Below are 13,601 nucleotides of genomic sequence, written 5' to 3'. Positions count from 1 at the left end.
AATGCTTACTGCCAGGGCTGTTATTGAATATGTAACTACTACTATACTACTATGTTACTTCTTAAAGCAGATATTTAATAACTGCTTGCTACCAAGGCTCTAGCATGAGTATTATGTAACTACCACTCATCCGACTGAGGACTCTTACCTAGTCTTAAAAAATAATTCCTGCACTATGTATAAATTAATGCCTTTCCCATGCTCAGTCATGTAGCCCTTTCATCAATGCTTAATTCTAAAGCTTTTCTGTTTTGACATTTAAAACTTGTTCTCCTTGAAATCTATTTGGAATGTATAGAAAAAAAATGGTTTGTATCCTAGTTTTTGAAAGAAAGCATTAATTCTAGAAGGATGAAAGCTTTGTGGCAAAGTCTCTTTACTGCTAAGTCCTGAAGGCTGTCCAAGTAGATTTTTAAAATAAATCACACATTTTTTTCAACAGAAATAAGAGAAGCAGAACAAACCGAAATAGTTTTATTTCATCTTTTTTTCACCTTTTAGTCTGGTTCTCACGGAGTGAAAAACACAGGCTTCTGCTGCCCCTGTGATGCAAGGGGACCCAGTTCATAGGGGGCTCTCAGTAGGCATCTTGGTGCATTTGTGGTCTCACTGACGTGACGGTGGGCATCCCCGCTGACATCACGTGAAATGCTCCCATTTAAAGGGGAAATGGGCGGGGAGCAGGGCGTGTCAAGATTGCGCTCCCGCCACTGGGAGGAGTCGGGTGTTGAACCGGAGAAGCGGTGCTTCACCTGGAGATCTCCGAATCAAACCCGGAGAGTTCACATAAGTATACCTGGGAACTCTCCCTATGCCGATTAGCCCACTAAAGGCCTGAGGCTAACACCTCCTCACATGTGGCTAGCCCTACCCCTACATAAAGTCACTTCACCAGAAGAGGGACAGCTGCAGATAGCCAGGAAGTTCCAAGGTATGCACTAAAGTGAGCACCAATTTCACACATGCGGTAACACAGCCATTTAGAATTTAAACAGGATACATATACCGAGACGGGATCTTTATCAGTGTTTGCACTGGACTGCGGCCACATGCTGGATAAATCTAGTGTGCCAGGACACTACACAGCGGAAAGGTGGAAAGCATGAATCCTTAGCGGAATCCTGCAAGAGAACCAGATATACAGAAATGTTGTAAGTTCACTTTTGCCCAATTTTTGAAATGTGGTCATCAAAAGGACAACAAATCTTCTGTCCCTCTCTTCTATCGGCGCTAGGTTGGGGCTATATCCCTCTTATGAGTGCGTTGCATGCGTGCATTCAGACAGGACCAATTTCATATATAGTCACTTTAATGAGTTAAATTAACCAAATATAACACCGAGTGACCCTAAATCCACTATGCAATAAAATATCACAAGATCTGTATTTCATGGAGCTATTTCTACAAAACCATGACACGTATCATAGTTCATTTCCCTGCTAAATATATTTCCCTAACTTTCGCTGCTCTTCTGACCCTTTGGCCACCCCTTCCTTCCTGTCAGCAAAACAAGTCTCTCATTTCCGTGAGCTTTTAATTATACGGCAAATGAATTGATAGGAAGTGAACAGAATTTAGTAATACTACTAAGAATGCTGCAGGAATCATCACGTCCCCATAAAAACATACACACGGACCATTTTTATATAAATAAATGTATTTTACATACAAAAACAGACCTACAACCTATAACTCCCTTCATGATGAGGGTAATGAGAGTTGAAGCCTTCAAAAGCTGGTGCACCCGAGATTCAAAGGGGGGCCATTCTCATGCATTTTCTAGTTATATTTTGTTTATCTAACATAATAGTGGAATTTAACCCATTCTTAAGCGTACGCAATCTGTAATATATTGTGTGCTGCCACCTATACGAGCTTCATGTGCAATCAACATGTAGTACTACCATAAAATAATGGCTGCCTCTAGTAAGGGGTGAGGCGTCCAAGCAAGTTATTCCTTCCCTCATGTCCCTTTTTTTATATGGGTTCAGAGTGTTTTGCAGCCCTAAAAGTCAAAATAACATGAATATAAACTGCAGAAAAAAATCTGTTATTGGATAAAAACACATTAATACAATTACTCATGTACACATAAAGCTATCAATAGTTTGCAAAGTCCCATACAAATGTTTTAGTAAGTTCTGCCCCTTAACCAAGCCTGTGACAGCAACACCACAAACAAAAATGGCCCTTATTGGGACGTATGGTATTAGGGTTATTATTACTATATATTGTTTTATAAAGCGCCATCATCATACCTGGGAACTTCTCGGCTCCGGCTACCCAGAGCCATCCCTTGCAGGACGCGGCAAGGACTGCACACGGACATTATCGGTCGGTCCCTCAGACGATGGTGGGAGGTCCCACTGATGTCGGTGGGCGGTCCTGCTGACGTCGGGGGAGTTCCCGCTGACATCGGCAGCGTTCCCACTGATGTCGGGGGAGTTCCCACTGACGGCAGCTGGAAACACCCCATTTAAAGGAAAAAATGGGCGGGGAGCAGGGCGTGTCAAGACCCCGCTCCCGCAACCCGGAGGATTTGGGTCTTGACCCGGAGAACCGGAGGAGCAGCGCTCACCCAGCAATCTCCGGGTCAAACCTGGCCATCATATTCCGCTGCAGTGTACAATGGGTTGGCTCTCCTTTGTCTCTAACTCTTCCCCCTCTCTTTTTTTTTATTCAGTACATGATTTTTTACTGACTATTCCTTTAAACAGAGCCAGAAGAATGTGTGAAATTCCAATCGATATTGCCATTTTTTCCCATAACAGTTTTTATCAACTTAGTAAAATGTTAACGTGCGCTTATATTTTCTTTCTGGCCTGGTGACCATTGCATACAGTATTTAAGCAATGATAAACAACAAACAGTATTGGATTTAAAGGAAAGGCTTAAAACTTAATTTATTTACCAACAGACTAAACCGGAATCACAAATGACACTTGGCAATAACACACAGCTATGGGACTTTATGCTATCAAAATTTTATGTCTAAGAATAGAAATTCATATATAATTCATTTACCTCAGGCACAAATAAAATTCAGCAATGTGCAGCCTATTCATTCCAGACATGTCTATTGTACAATCTGCTGGAATTTTATCATTTTGTCTCCCTTTCTCTGAAAAATGTTAAAATTTAGATAATGTATTAGATGCAAGGAATCCTTAATTAGCTGTAGATACATTATCCAGTAAATAGTTTTAAGTGTTTTAGCCTTTTTCAAGACCTGTTTCATTTTTTTTTTCTTTAAAATAACCGAAACCAGAGGGATGATTTATTTGACTCTCATTAACTCCTTGAAGTCATAGAATTTATTCAAAAATACATATGTTTATTTCTTATTTTAATATTTAGAATTGAATATTCTTTTTCTAACAAGCTTGGGGCATACAAGAGCACATCTGGTTGATTTATCATTTGGGAGTCTCTCTCTGGAAAACATGACGTTTCTCAGTTTTCTGAATTGTATTTTGTTTTGGACTTCAAACTGTTCAAAGGGTCTGTTCTATTCTCAGCCAAAACCCCACATTTCTGCCCAGAGCCCATCCATCATCCCTCACTGGCACAGAATCATCCCATCAAGGCTAATTCTCCTGGGTATTTCTTTTCCTCCGTCATTACAAGCAGTGGTATAAGAACCGTAAATGTCCTCGGGTATACAGAGTTATTCTTTACTTTACAAGGAACTTGTGATCACGTTCTAACATTATTATATATTAGAGCATGTGGACACACACTATAGGATGTTTTTGGCCATAGGAGTAGCGGCAAAGGTGCATGGGGAGCCTCCACCAGGCACTTGTCCGATGGCAAGTCCAGGTCTGTTTTAACTTAGTAAGTTTTCTTAGCCCATTACTGATAGATTTTCATTTTTAGGTTTAGAGTTTTGTATTTTCTGTCCTAAGCCTATTAGTGAGATAAAATCACTATTTTGCTCAGCAGAGTATAAGTAGTTTACCAAAGTGTCAATGGTACAGAGGAAGACTAAGAAGTACTCCAAAATGCTTATATTTCGCTTTTCATACAACAGCTATATGTAATGCTTGTAACTTCTTCTTTGGATTGTGTGAGAATGTGAGTCTTTAACATGAATATTAAGAGTGTTAGATACCACATTGCTCACATTCCATCAGTCATTCTCTGTGCAACTTGGACGCTTTCCCAGATCACTATTGAAAGGTACTTATCGACTTGTCTCTTCCAGTAATTCCAAGACTATGGAGTCAGGCACAAGGGACGGACACTGGACCTCTATTTAATGCACGGCAGCTGCTCTTTCTGCCCTGCCCTGGAGCTAACTGATAATTTCAGCCAACCAAAACAACACCCTCTTTTCCCAAGTGGGTGCATCTAGACATAAAGGCAAATTACAGGGGCATATACAAGGGGTGATGAGAATGTTGTAAGACTCAGGATTTATTTCAAACAATTATAGACATATATTCTTATGTGGTGTTGCTTCAAAGCAACTCTTCTCCAGAGCATATGCATTTATACCAACATTTTTGTCACTTTTGGAAGCAATGCAGAAACAGGCTTATTCATTAAATTGTGAGTGCTCGTGAGTTGGCTAAAATGCAAGCTTTGTAGCAGAATGTTTGCATGTGTTAGAAAAAAGTAGACAGGATTTGTTTTAATTATTGTTTTTGTTGTTGCCCTAGAAGGGTATGTTACTTATTAGCCCCCTCACCCCAATGGGCATGGAGAGGGAGATATGGATGCCACGAAATGCCCTCCAGCAATCATTTTTTTATCCTATTGGGAATGGAATTGAAGTTTTTTTTTTGCTTTATTTTTATGTTAATGTAGCAAGTTTCAGGACACACATTAAACCCATTTGCCATCACGGATGACGCTCAAAATTTAAAGGGCATACTCAACATCTTACTGAATAGACCCAATAGTCTTAAAGTGTGAAGTTGTCTCTCTAAATTATTATGGTTGATATGTTTTTAAATCTCCTTCTTTTCCGCTTCATCTTTAATTTTGGGGAACTGAAAAAGAAAAGTTTACAGTCTTGGAATTTAAGTGGAACTTAAGCACTTAACACATGAAGGTCTTCAGACAAAACTCCCTAATGTGATCCAAATGAGATTTCCAGCAACTTCCTGGATGGTTAATGATTAACTGTCTATGGTATTGACTAGATTTTTTCACATGGATCAAAAACAGTTTGAACAAATTTTTCATTTAATTTTTGGTCCATTAGTTGTCGACAACAAATTTTATTTCGTGCCAGGTTTAAAGTCACTGTATCAGGGCTAGTGTTAACAGGTCGGGTAGGAGTCCAATTGCAGGGGATATCTGAGGCTCAGGTCTATACTCCGAGATGCATATTGACAGACAGGTACGTACAGACAAGAGATAACAGTCACACACTAGGCTGATATACAAGAACAGATTATATTGATGAACGCTAGCTGATCAGGAACAGGACTAGTATATATAGTAGAATAAAGCACAAACAGCATACAAGCAGAAAGCCCACTGTGTAGCTGAGCTCAGAAAAGCCAGAAAAGGTATGCAGGAGAGTGGTCAATATCAAGCTAGGTCGGTAGCCAAAGGACACAATCATAAAGCCAAAACGGTATGCAGGAGAGTGGTCACAATGAAGCCAAGTCACAAGCCGAAGATCAGAAGCAGGATGCTAGGAACGATTTAGGACCAGGTACAGTGCCACAGCAATAGGCTGCTAACACTGCCACGCAAAGGCCAAGACTGAGGTGCTGAGCAGCTACTTATAGTAGGGGTAACTCCCAAGTAAACAGGTGCAGCTAGTCAGGTAAGATGATTCCTGACTCCTCATATGGGAGAGTGGCCTCTAGAGGTTGCAAGGAAACATGACAAGGGTATGAAATCATGAAATACAGGGTGGCAGGGTGGAACCCTGACACACTGAGCTCTTTATTATGACCCATTCTACTGCTAATGTTTGTCTATGGAAATGGCTGCCTATGTGCTTGGCTGAAAGACCTAAACTAAATAATTAGGAGGGGTGTCCACATACATTTGGTCATATGGTGTGTGAATATATATATAATTTAAAAATAATCATATTGTTTAAAAAAACATCCTTAATTGCAGTAATCAAAACTACTTTATGTTATCCACAAAAAATAATAATTGCTTGGGGCCCACCCAAGTTGGAAATGTCATCACGCAGAACAGGAAGGAATTTAAGGGAAAAGGACCTGTCATCACAAGCTTTAAGAAGAATGTGAATAAAACCTCTGTATTCAATATTGCCTTGTAATCCAAAATAGAAATAGAGAGTAAGCCAGGTCATTATTCTACTCTTATGTTTCTCATATTGTCGTTTTTCCAAGGTTGTTTGAAGAGTGTAACAAGGGTATTTTGTTAAAAACAAATGCATAAGAGAAGCAAACTAATGTTATTTCTCTCCTCCAAGTATGTCTTTATATGCAGCACATTTAACCTTTTTTGCATTACCATATGCATTGGGAGACAATCTTATTTATCCTTGCACCTGTTGAATACCATGGAATACCAGACAAGATACTCAAAATCTGGCATTGACTCTTTACTATGAAGTGAAATGAAGCATTGGCTACACCCAGGGACCCATACATACGATCTGCGCATGATCCAGGCATAAAATACAACATGCCTATGTCTCACTTCGGACAGTTTGGCTGTCCACCAGCTCAAAATACTCCCACAAAAGTACCGTATATTCCGGCGTATAAGACGACTGGGCGTATAAGACGACCCCCAACTTTTACAGTCCAAATATAGAGTTTGGACTATACTCGCCGTATAAGACTACCCCTCTACCCAGCGTACAACAACCAGCCAATCACGGCAATCGATGTACCTTACCGGTGATTTGCTGGTTGATTTGCTGACATATACATACATGCACTGCCCTTACACACACACACACACACACACACACACACACACACACACACACACACATATATAATATGTATATCTATATATATATCTACACATATGCCTGTCCATACATACACATTTATACACTGCCCTCACCACACACCCCTGCCTTTACACACACATGTATATGTATATGTATATATATATATATATATACACACACACACGTATGTATATATATATATATATATATACACACACCAGTGTGTATATATATGTATATATATGTATATATATACACACACACACACACACCAGTATATATATATATACACACCAGTGTGTGTGTGTGTGTGTGTATATATATATATATATATGTATGTATATATATATATATATATACATACATACATACATATATGTATGTATGTATGTATGTATGTATATATATATATATATATATATATATGTATATATATATATATATATATATATATATATATATATATATATATATATATATATATATTTCTCCCCCCTTTCTCCCTATCTCTTACCTTATCTTCTGTCTTCTTTCTTCCATCCAGTTGTGGGAGCCCGAGGTCTGGCACTTCAGACCTCGGCTTCCCTGCTCTCTAATCACTAGGCACCGGGACATGACATCATCCCTGCGCTCGGCATCAATAGCCGGCGCCTAGTGATTAGAGAGCAGGGAAGCCGAGGTCTGAAGTGCCAGACCTCGGGAAGCCCGAGGTCTGGCACTTCAGACCTCGGCTTCCCTGCTCCCTCATCACTACGCGCCGGCAATTAAAGCCGGGCGCCGGGACATGACGGCATCCCTGCGCTCGGCCTCAATAGCCGGCGCGTAGTGATTAGAGAGATTGGTGGCTTCGTGGGAACCTCCGGCTTGGTAAGTACCCAGCGTATAAGACGACCCCCCACTTTTAAGAAGATTTTTTGGGGTTAAAAAGTCGTCTTATACGCCGGAATATACGGTATATATTTTTGAAGACACTTATCATGGAGCCAGTTGGTCATCAATCCCTGGCAAAGGGAGCTGTAATGTTATTTTTTGATGTTTTTTTCACCAAGCATTTCATGTTTCTTGGGATTGTTTTAACAGACTAAATGTAACTGCAGAGAAAACCCACAAAGATGTATTCAGCTGTATCTCCAGATTACAGAAATATCCCACATGGATAGGCTTTTGCATATTTTGTTAAATATACAGGGCACACTACATGGCATGCTCATGTGTCTGCGCAAGAGCACGTCTCCGATCGATCAGAAGCAATCACTACTCATGAATGGATCCTCACATTCACAGAACGGGAGGTATCCATTCATAATGGAATTCTTGATTGCGCGAGACTTCCAGTACTGAGAGGGTTAATGGCACCGGGAACTGCCAGGTAGTGTTTAGCACATACTGCTACTTTCTTCAAGACGTCCTGTGCCATCATGATAGTTTTTTTTCAGCCACTTTTTTCATGGGCCATGGGCTAAAACCCACTAGAACCTCATTAAACACAGATTTGTGTCCATTTCGCATTGCATTTTACTGCATGAAAATCAATGCAAGCATTCTTTAGTTCTTGGAGTTGGAAAAGGCGTATGACTCATCCCCCATCCTCCAGCTGCCCCGTTGACAGCAGGAAGCATACTTAAGTATGCTCCTTGCCTATGTTGCGTATTTAAGAATGCTTCAATGATTTCAATAGAGGCAGCCATGACGAGGAAGAATATGAGACAGTGGTATCATTTTCCAAGACCAAAGCTCATAGTCTAAAGTAAGAGCGTAACAGGCGTTTTAAGGTTTTGCTTTACCTTACCAGGGAGTCAATAAGGATTGAAATTTTCACAGCATTCTGTGTTTCTGTTTTATGGGTAATTGAAACACATATGCAACATGTATCTAATGAGAGTTTATCATTACTAGAAAACATCTGTTTTTACTAAATACATACAATGCAGAGCTCTTTCTATAAGTTTTTTTGTTTCATGTAAATACAAAACAGATACAACAAATCTGTTTAATATTATGCAGTATATATACGAGGAAATCGTTTGTTCCCAAGGCTTGCATTTTTTTATTGAATGAATCTGCAGATGAGGAAGCACATCTGACAACGAGATGTGATATAATTTAAGGACTAGTAAAATATACATATCCGGGAACCTCCAATTGCTGGACCCCTGGCTCTCTCCATTGAGCTGCAGCTTTCTTTGGTGATGCCGCCTGGGACATTAAACTGTCCCTTTAATATAGTGACTTAACTTGTATTAAAGACTGGTCAAACAACATGATGGGTGCTGATACAACAACATTACATTCCCTTCCACAGATGATAAATTACACCAAACAATCACAGCTAATACAATATTCTACATAGTTTTGTTTCTTGAAAGATCACACACAACATGGATTTCAGGCAATAAAGAATATGCAGTTTCATTATCAAACATTTGAATGTGTTCATTGAGTAATAACACTAGTATGGCTGTTAAACAGTTGTATATGATTAAAACGTGTTGGAGAAACATTAAAGCGTAGATGCATCAACGTGTTGCAGCATGTACTCAATATTAGATTATACTTCTAAGCAGGGGCGTACCTAGAGTATTTGGCACCCGGGGCGGATCCTGTAAGTGGCACCCCCCCCCCAAATGTAAAAATGTAAAGACATCTACAAAATTATGTTGGCAAGAATATTTATTGCACCAATTTGTAAACTGTATGTCAACTGTAAACAACAAGAAATCTGAAAAAATAAATTTATAACTTATAAGTAAAATAAATATGTTTAAATAACATTTACTGAACATATAATAGTGCTTTCTTTAATAACCCCCCCCCCAAAAAAACAACAAACACAACAAGTTTCTAAGAAGACCTAACAAATGAGTGACAAACATTACAAATTAAGTACTGGCTAAGCAGCTAAAGACACTATAAACTAAAAAAAAATCTGATATTATAATCAGGAGTCACCATAACATTGTTCTCTTTTCATTTAAGCATTTGCATATATAGTGGTGTTGCCATGTCGACTCATGATTATATATACCATATGAACCAGACACTGACTGTGGTATAGCATGACACCTATCACTATATACTGAGCCAGGCAGTGACGGTGGTACAGCATAATGCCTATCACTCTATACTGAGACAGACATTGACGGTGGTGCAGCTTAAGTAATTTCATTATATATTGAGGCAAACATTACAGTGAAACAGCATAACTCCTATCACTATACACTGAGCCAGATACTACAGTGGAACAGCATAACACCTATCACTATAACTGAGCCAGATATTGATGGTGGTACAGCATAACCGCTATCTTTATATACTGAGCTAGACACTTATAGTAGTACAACATAACTATCATTATACACTGAGGCAGACATTGACAGTTGTGCAGCACAACTGCTATCATTATATACTGAAACACGCGCTGACAGTAGTACAACATAACTGTTTCCATTATATACTGAGGCACGCGCTGACGGTGGTACAACATAACTGTTATTATATACTGAGGCCCACATATGCCGGTGATACAGGATAACACCTATCACTTTATACTGAGCACACATTGACGGTGGGGCAGCGTAATCCATATCACTATACATTGAGCCTGACATTTACAATAATGCAGCATAACCCATATCACTATATACAAAGCCATTGATGTGGTGTAGGCCTACCACTTCAGTGTCTGGCTTAGTATATAGTGGTAGGGGTTATGCTGCATTATTGTAAATGTCTAGATCGATGTATAGTGATAGGGATTATGCTGTACTGCCCTCAACTGCAGATCAGGGGAAGACTGTGAGAGTCAGTACAGCCTTCCCTTCTTCTGACTGCACCGTGACATTGGGAGGTCCTCTCCCCGTAATCATCCCCAAAGTCCATTTGTCCCCTACGTCACTAAACCACAACTCTCTTTTAATTACTCCCTGTAGTTCAGGTGTAGATCAAATAAACAACACATGGAAACAGCACGTGTAACTGAATAAGACATAAATATCCTGTATTTACAGGTATACATAAATAATGTATGGAAACATAGCATTGCAGGTATAAATCAACAGAACACACAAACCCAGCATTGCAGGTATAGATCAACTGGAAATCACTCAGCACTGAAGGTATAGATCAAATAAACAACACATGGAAACAGCACCCCAGGTATTGATCAACTGAATAAGACATACAAATCCTGTATTTGCTGGTAAACATAAATAATGTATAGAAACATAGCATAGCAGATACAGACCAACACATTAACACACAAACCCAGCTTTGCAGGTATTGATCAACTGGAATTCACATAAAAACTCAGCATTAAAGTTATAGATAAAACACCCTAAATTACAGGCATAGATCACAGATTGCACACCCCAAAGCCAGCGTCCACATTGCCCACATAGAACCTGACCAGCACCCTGCGGTGGGGGTGCAAGGCCTCTGTCTCCCAGCTCTGCCACTGTATGGAACAGTATAGAGTGATGGGAGTTATGATGTACTTTAGAGCATAATTATAATGAAAAAGACATTGGAAATGGTACAGCATAACACCCATCACTCTCACACATTTACCAATCAACACTTACCAATCCACAGATTCCACACATACCACACATACCAATCCACAGATTCCACACATACCAATCCACAGATTCCACACATACCACACATACCAATCCACACATACCAATCCACAGGTTCCACACATACCACACATACCAATCCACAGATTCCACACATACCAATCCACACACATACCAATCCACAGATTCCACACATACCAATCCACTCTCACTGTCACTCAGTCTTGAATGAATGATTTCCTACCTTCTTTTCTACCTCTTTTCTTTTTACAGCAGTCTTCCTCTTCGCTCCTCTTCTTCTGTCTTCTTCCGGGTCAGAGGGCACTGTGGGCGCGGCTTCAGTGCCGCCGGGGTTTGTTGTCAGATCCCGGCGGCACTGAAGCCGCGCCCACAGTGCCCTCTGCACACTGCGCACAGCAGCAGTTGCCGTGCGGATCGCAAGGGAGCAGTATCGGAGGTCTTTAACAGACCTCCGGCTCCCTTGAGTGATTTTAAGCCGGTTCAGGGGAACCGGCTTAAAATCACTCAAGGGAGCCGGAGGTCTGTTAAAGACCTCCGATACCGCTCTCTTGCGAGCCTGCTCCTCCAGCGGCGGACATTACTGTCCGTCTCTGGAGGGGTGCCGGGTGCCGGCAAGTTGGCACCCCCCTGATGAGCGGCACCCGGTGCGGACCGCCCCCCCCGCCCCCCGCTAGGTACGCTACTGCTTCTAAGCCAGACCACCTAGAAATGGGTGATATGCTATCAGTTTGCAGTCTCCAACATGTATTATCTTAAAAAACAATCTACTTAATTAACTTATCCAGTTTTGTAAATTATTGAAATCAATCACCTCCCTTGAAGCATGTCATATCAGAGCTGGATGATACTTTGTTTTTATGATTAGCATTTGGTTACGATCATATATTTGTTCTTTGGCTTATGCTTACAGTATGGCTTATGCTTGATATAGAAATAAAATGGAAATATTTGGAAACATAGAAAAGATAAGCTTTTTAAAAGAAAAATAAGCAGCACTTCCCCACTGGAGAAGACAATGTATTAAAGGGGAACTCTTTAAAAAGGTTTCTTGCCTTATTAACCCTGGGTTTTGTATGATGACAATGAAAATTATGTTTTTTAAAGACGCATAATCAATTAAATTAGTGGGGGCACCCCTATATGAAAATCAAGATCAAGTGCTATATTGAGTCTATAACATTTCATAACAATTACAAAGAAAAGAATTATGTTCTTTATAGTTTGTTTGCATCTAGAAATCCAGGAATGATCTCAGCAAGCAAGGCATCATATAATTCTTAAAAAAAGAATATCACTCCTAATTAAAACCCCTGCTTCCCAGAAACATCAAATTATGCAGTAATTAGGATAAAAGTGATATTAAAAATGTAGGCCATCGTTTTTCTCAAAAGCATGCCTTATATCAGGGAGCACGATTCCTCAAGGGCTGCAAACCGGACATCATATTTTGGATGTGTCAGCCTGATCATTAAAGTACTTATCAGCCAAAGATACACAGAAAATATGGTCTGTCTGTGGCCCCGAAGGAGTGGAATTGTGCATTCAGGCCAATTTTCCATTTTATTGAAACAATTATTGATGATGTAATAAGGCTCAACTATGGTTTTATATGAGCAATTCCTATTGAAGCTATATTTATATTAATGAATCGATATGTAGTGCAGTATATCCGATTCAACATGACATTGATAATAACTGTCTATGCATCAATAATAGACACTAAAGGAATTAGCCGTTGCCATGCCTATTCCTGACTTCTACCCCTTCGCATTTCTTGTATGGAAACAAATTACATTTCCTGATCTAAAATGGCAAACTCCACCATTACATACAGTAAGATTTCAAAGAGCATCTGTCATCACACACAGACAAATGCATTTCTGAAAGAAACATCTGGTGCTCTGTTAAAAAGCCCCAGGCCAGCTCAGCGCAATGAATGAAATATGTACCATGGATAGTGTAATTTTCTGTTGCTTTTCATCTGACCAACAAACTGTGGACTAAATCAGCAACTCTTACAATTAAAAGCTTACCTTTCCATTATTATGTTTTTCGGTAATACTTCTTAGCTGTGAAGAATATTTTAAGATTAAATAACC

This window comes from Spea bombifrons, chromosome 5, assembly GCF_027358695.1.
Source record: "Spea bombifrons isolate aSpeBom1 chromosome 5, aSpeBom1.2.pri, whole genome shotgun sequence".
NCBI classification, from domain to species: Eukaryota; Metazoa; Chordata; class Amphibia; order Anura; family Pelobatidae; genus Spea; species Spea bombifrons.
Note: the sequence above shows the minus strand (reverse complement) of the source record.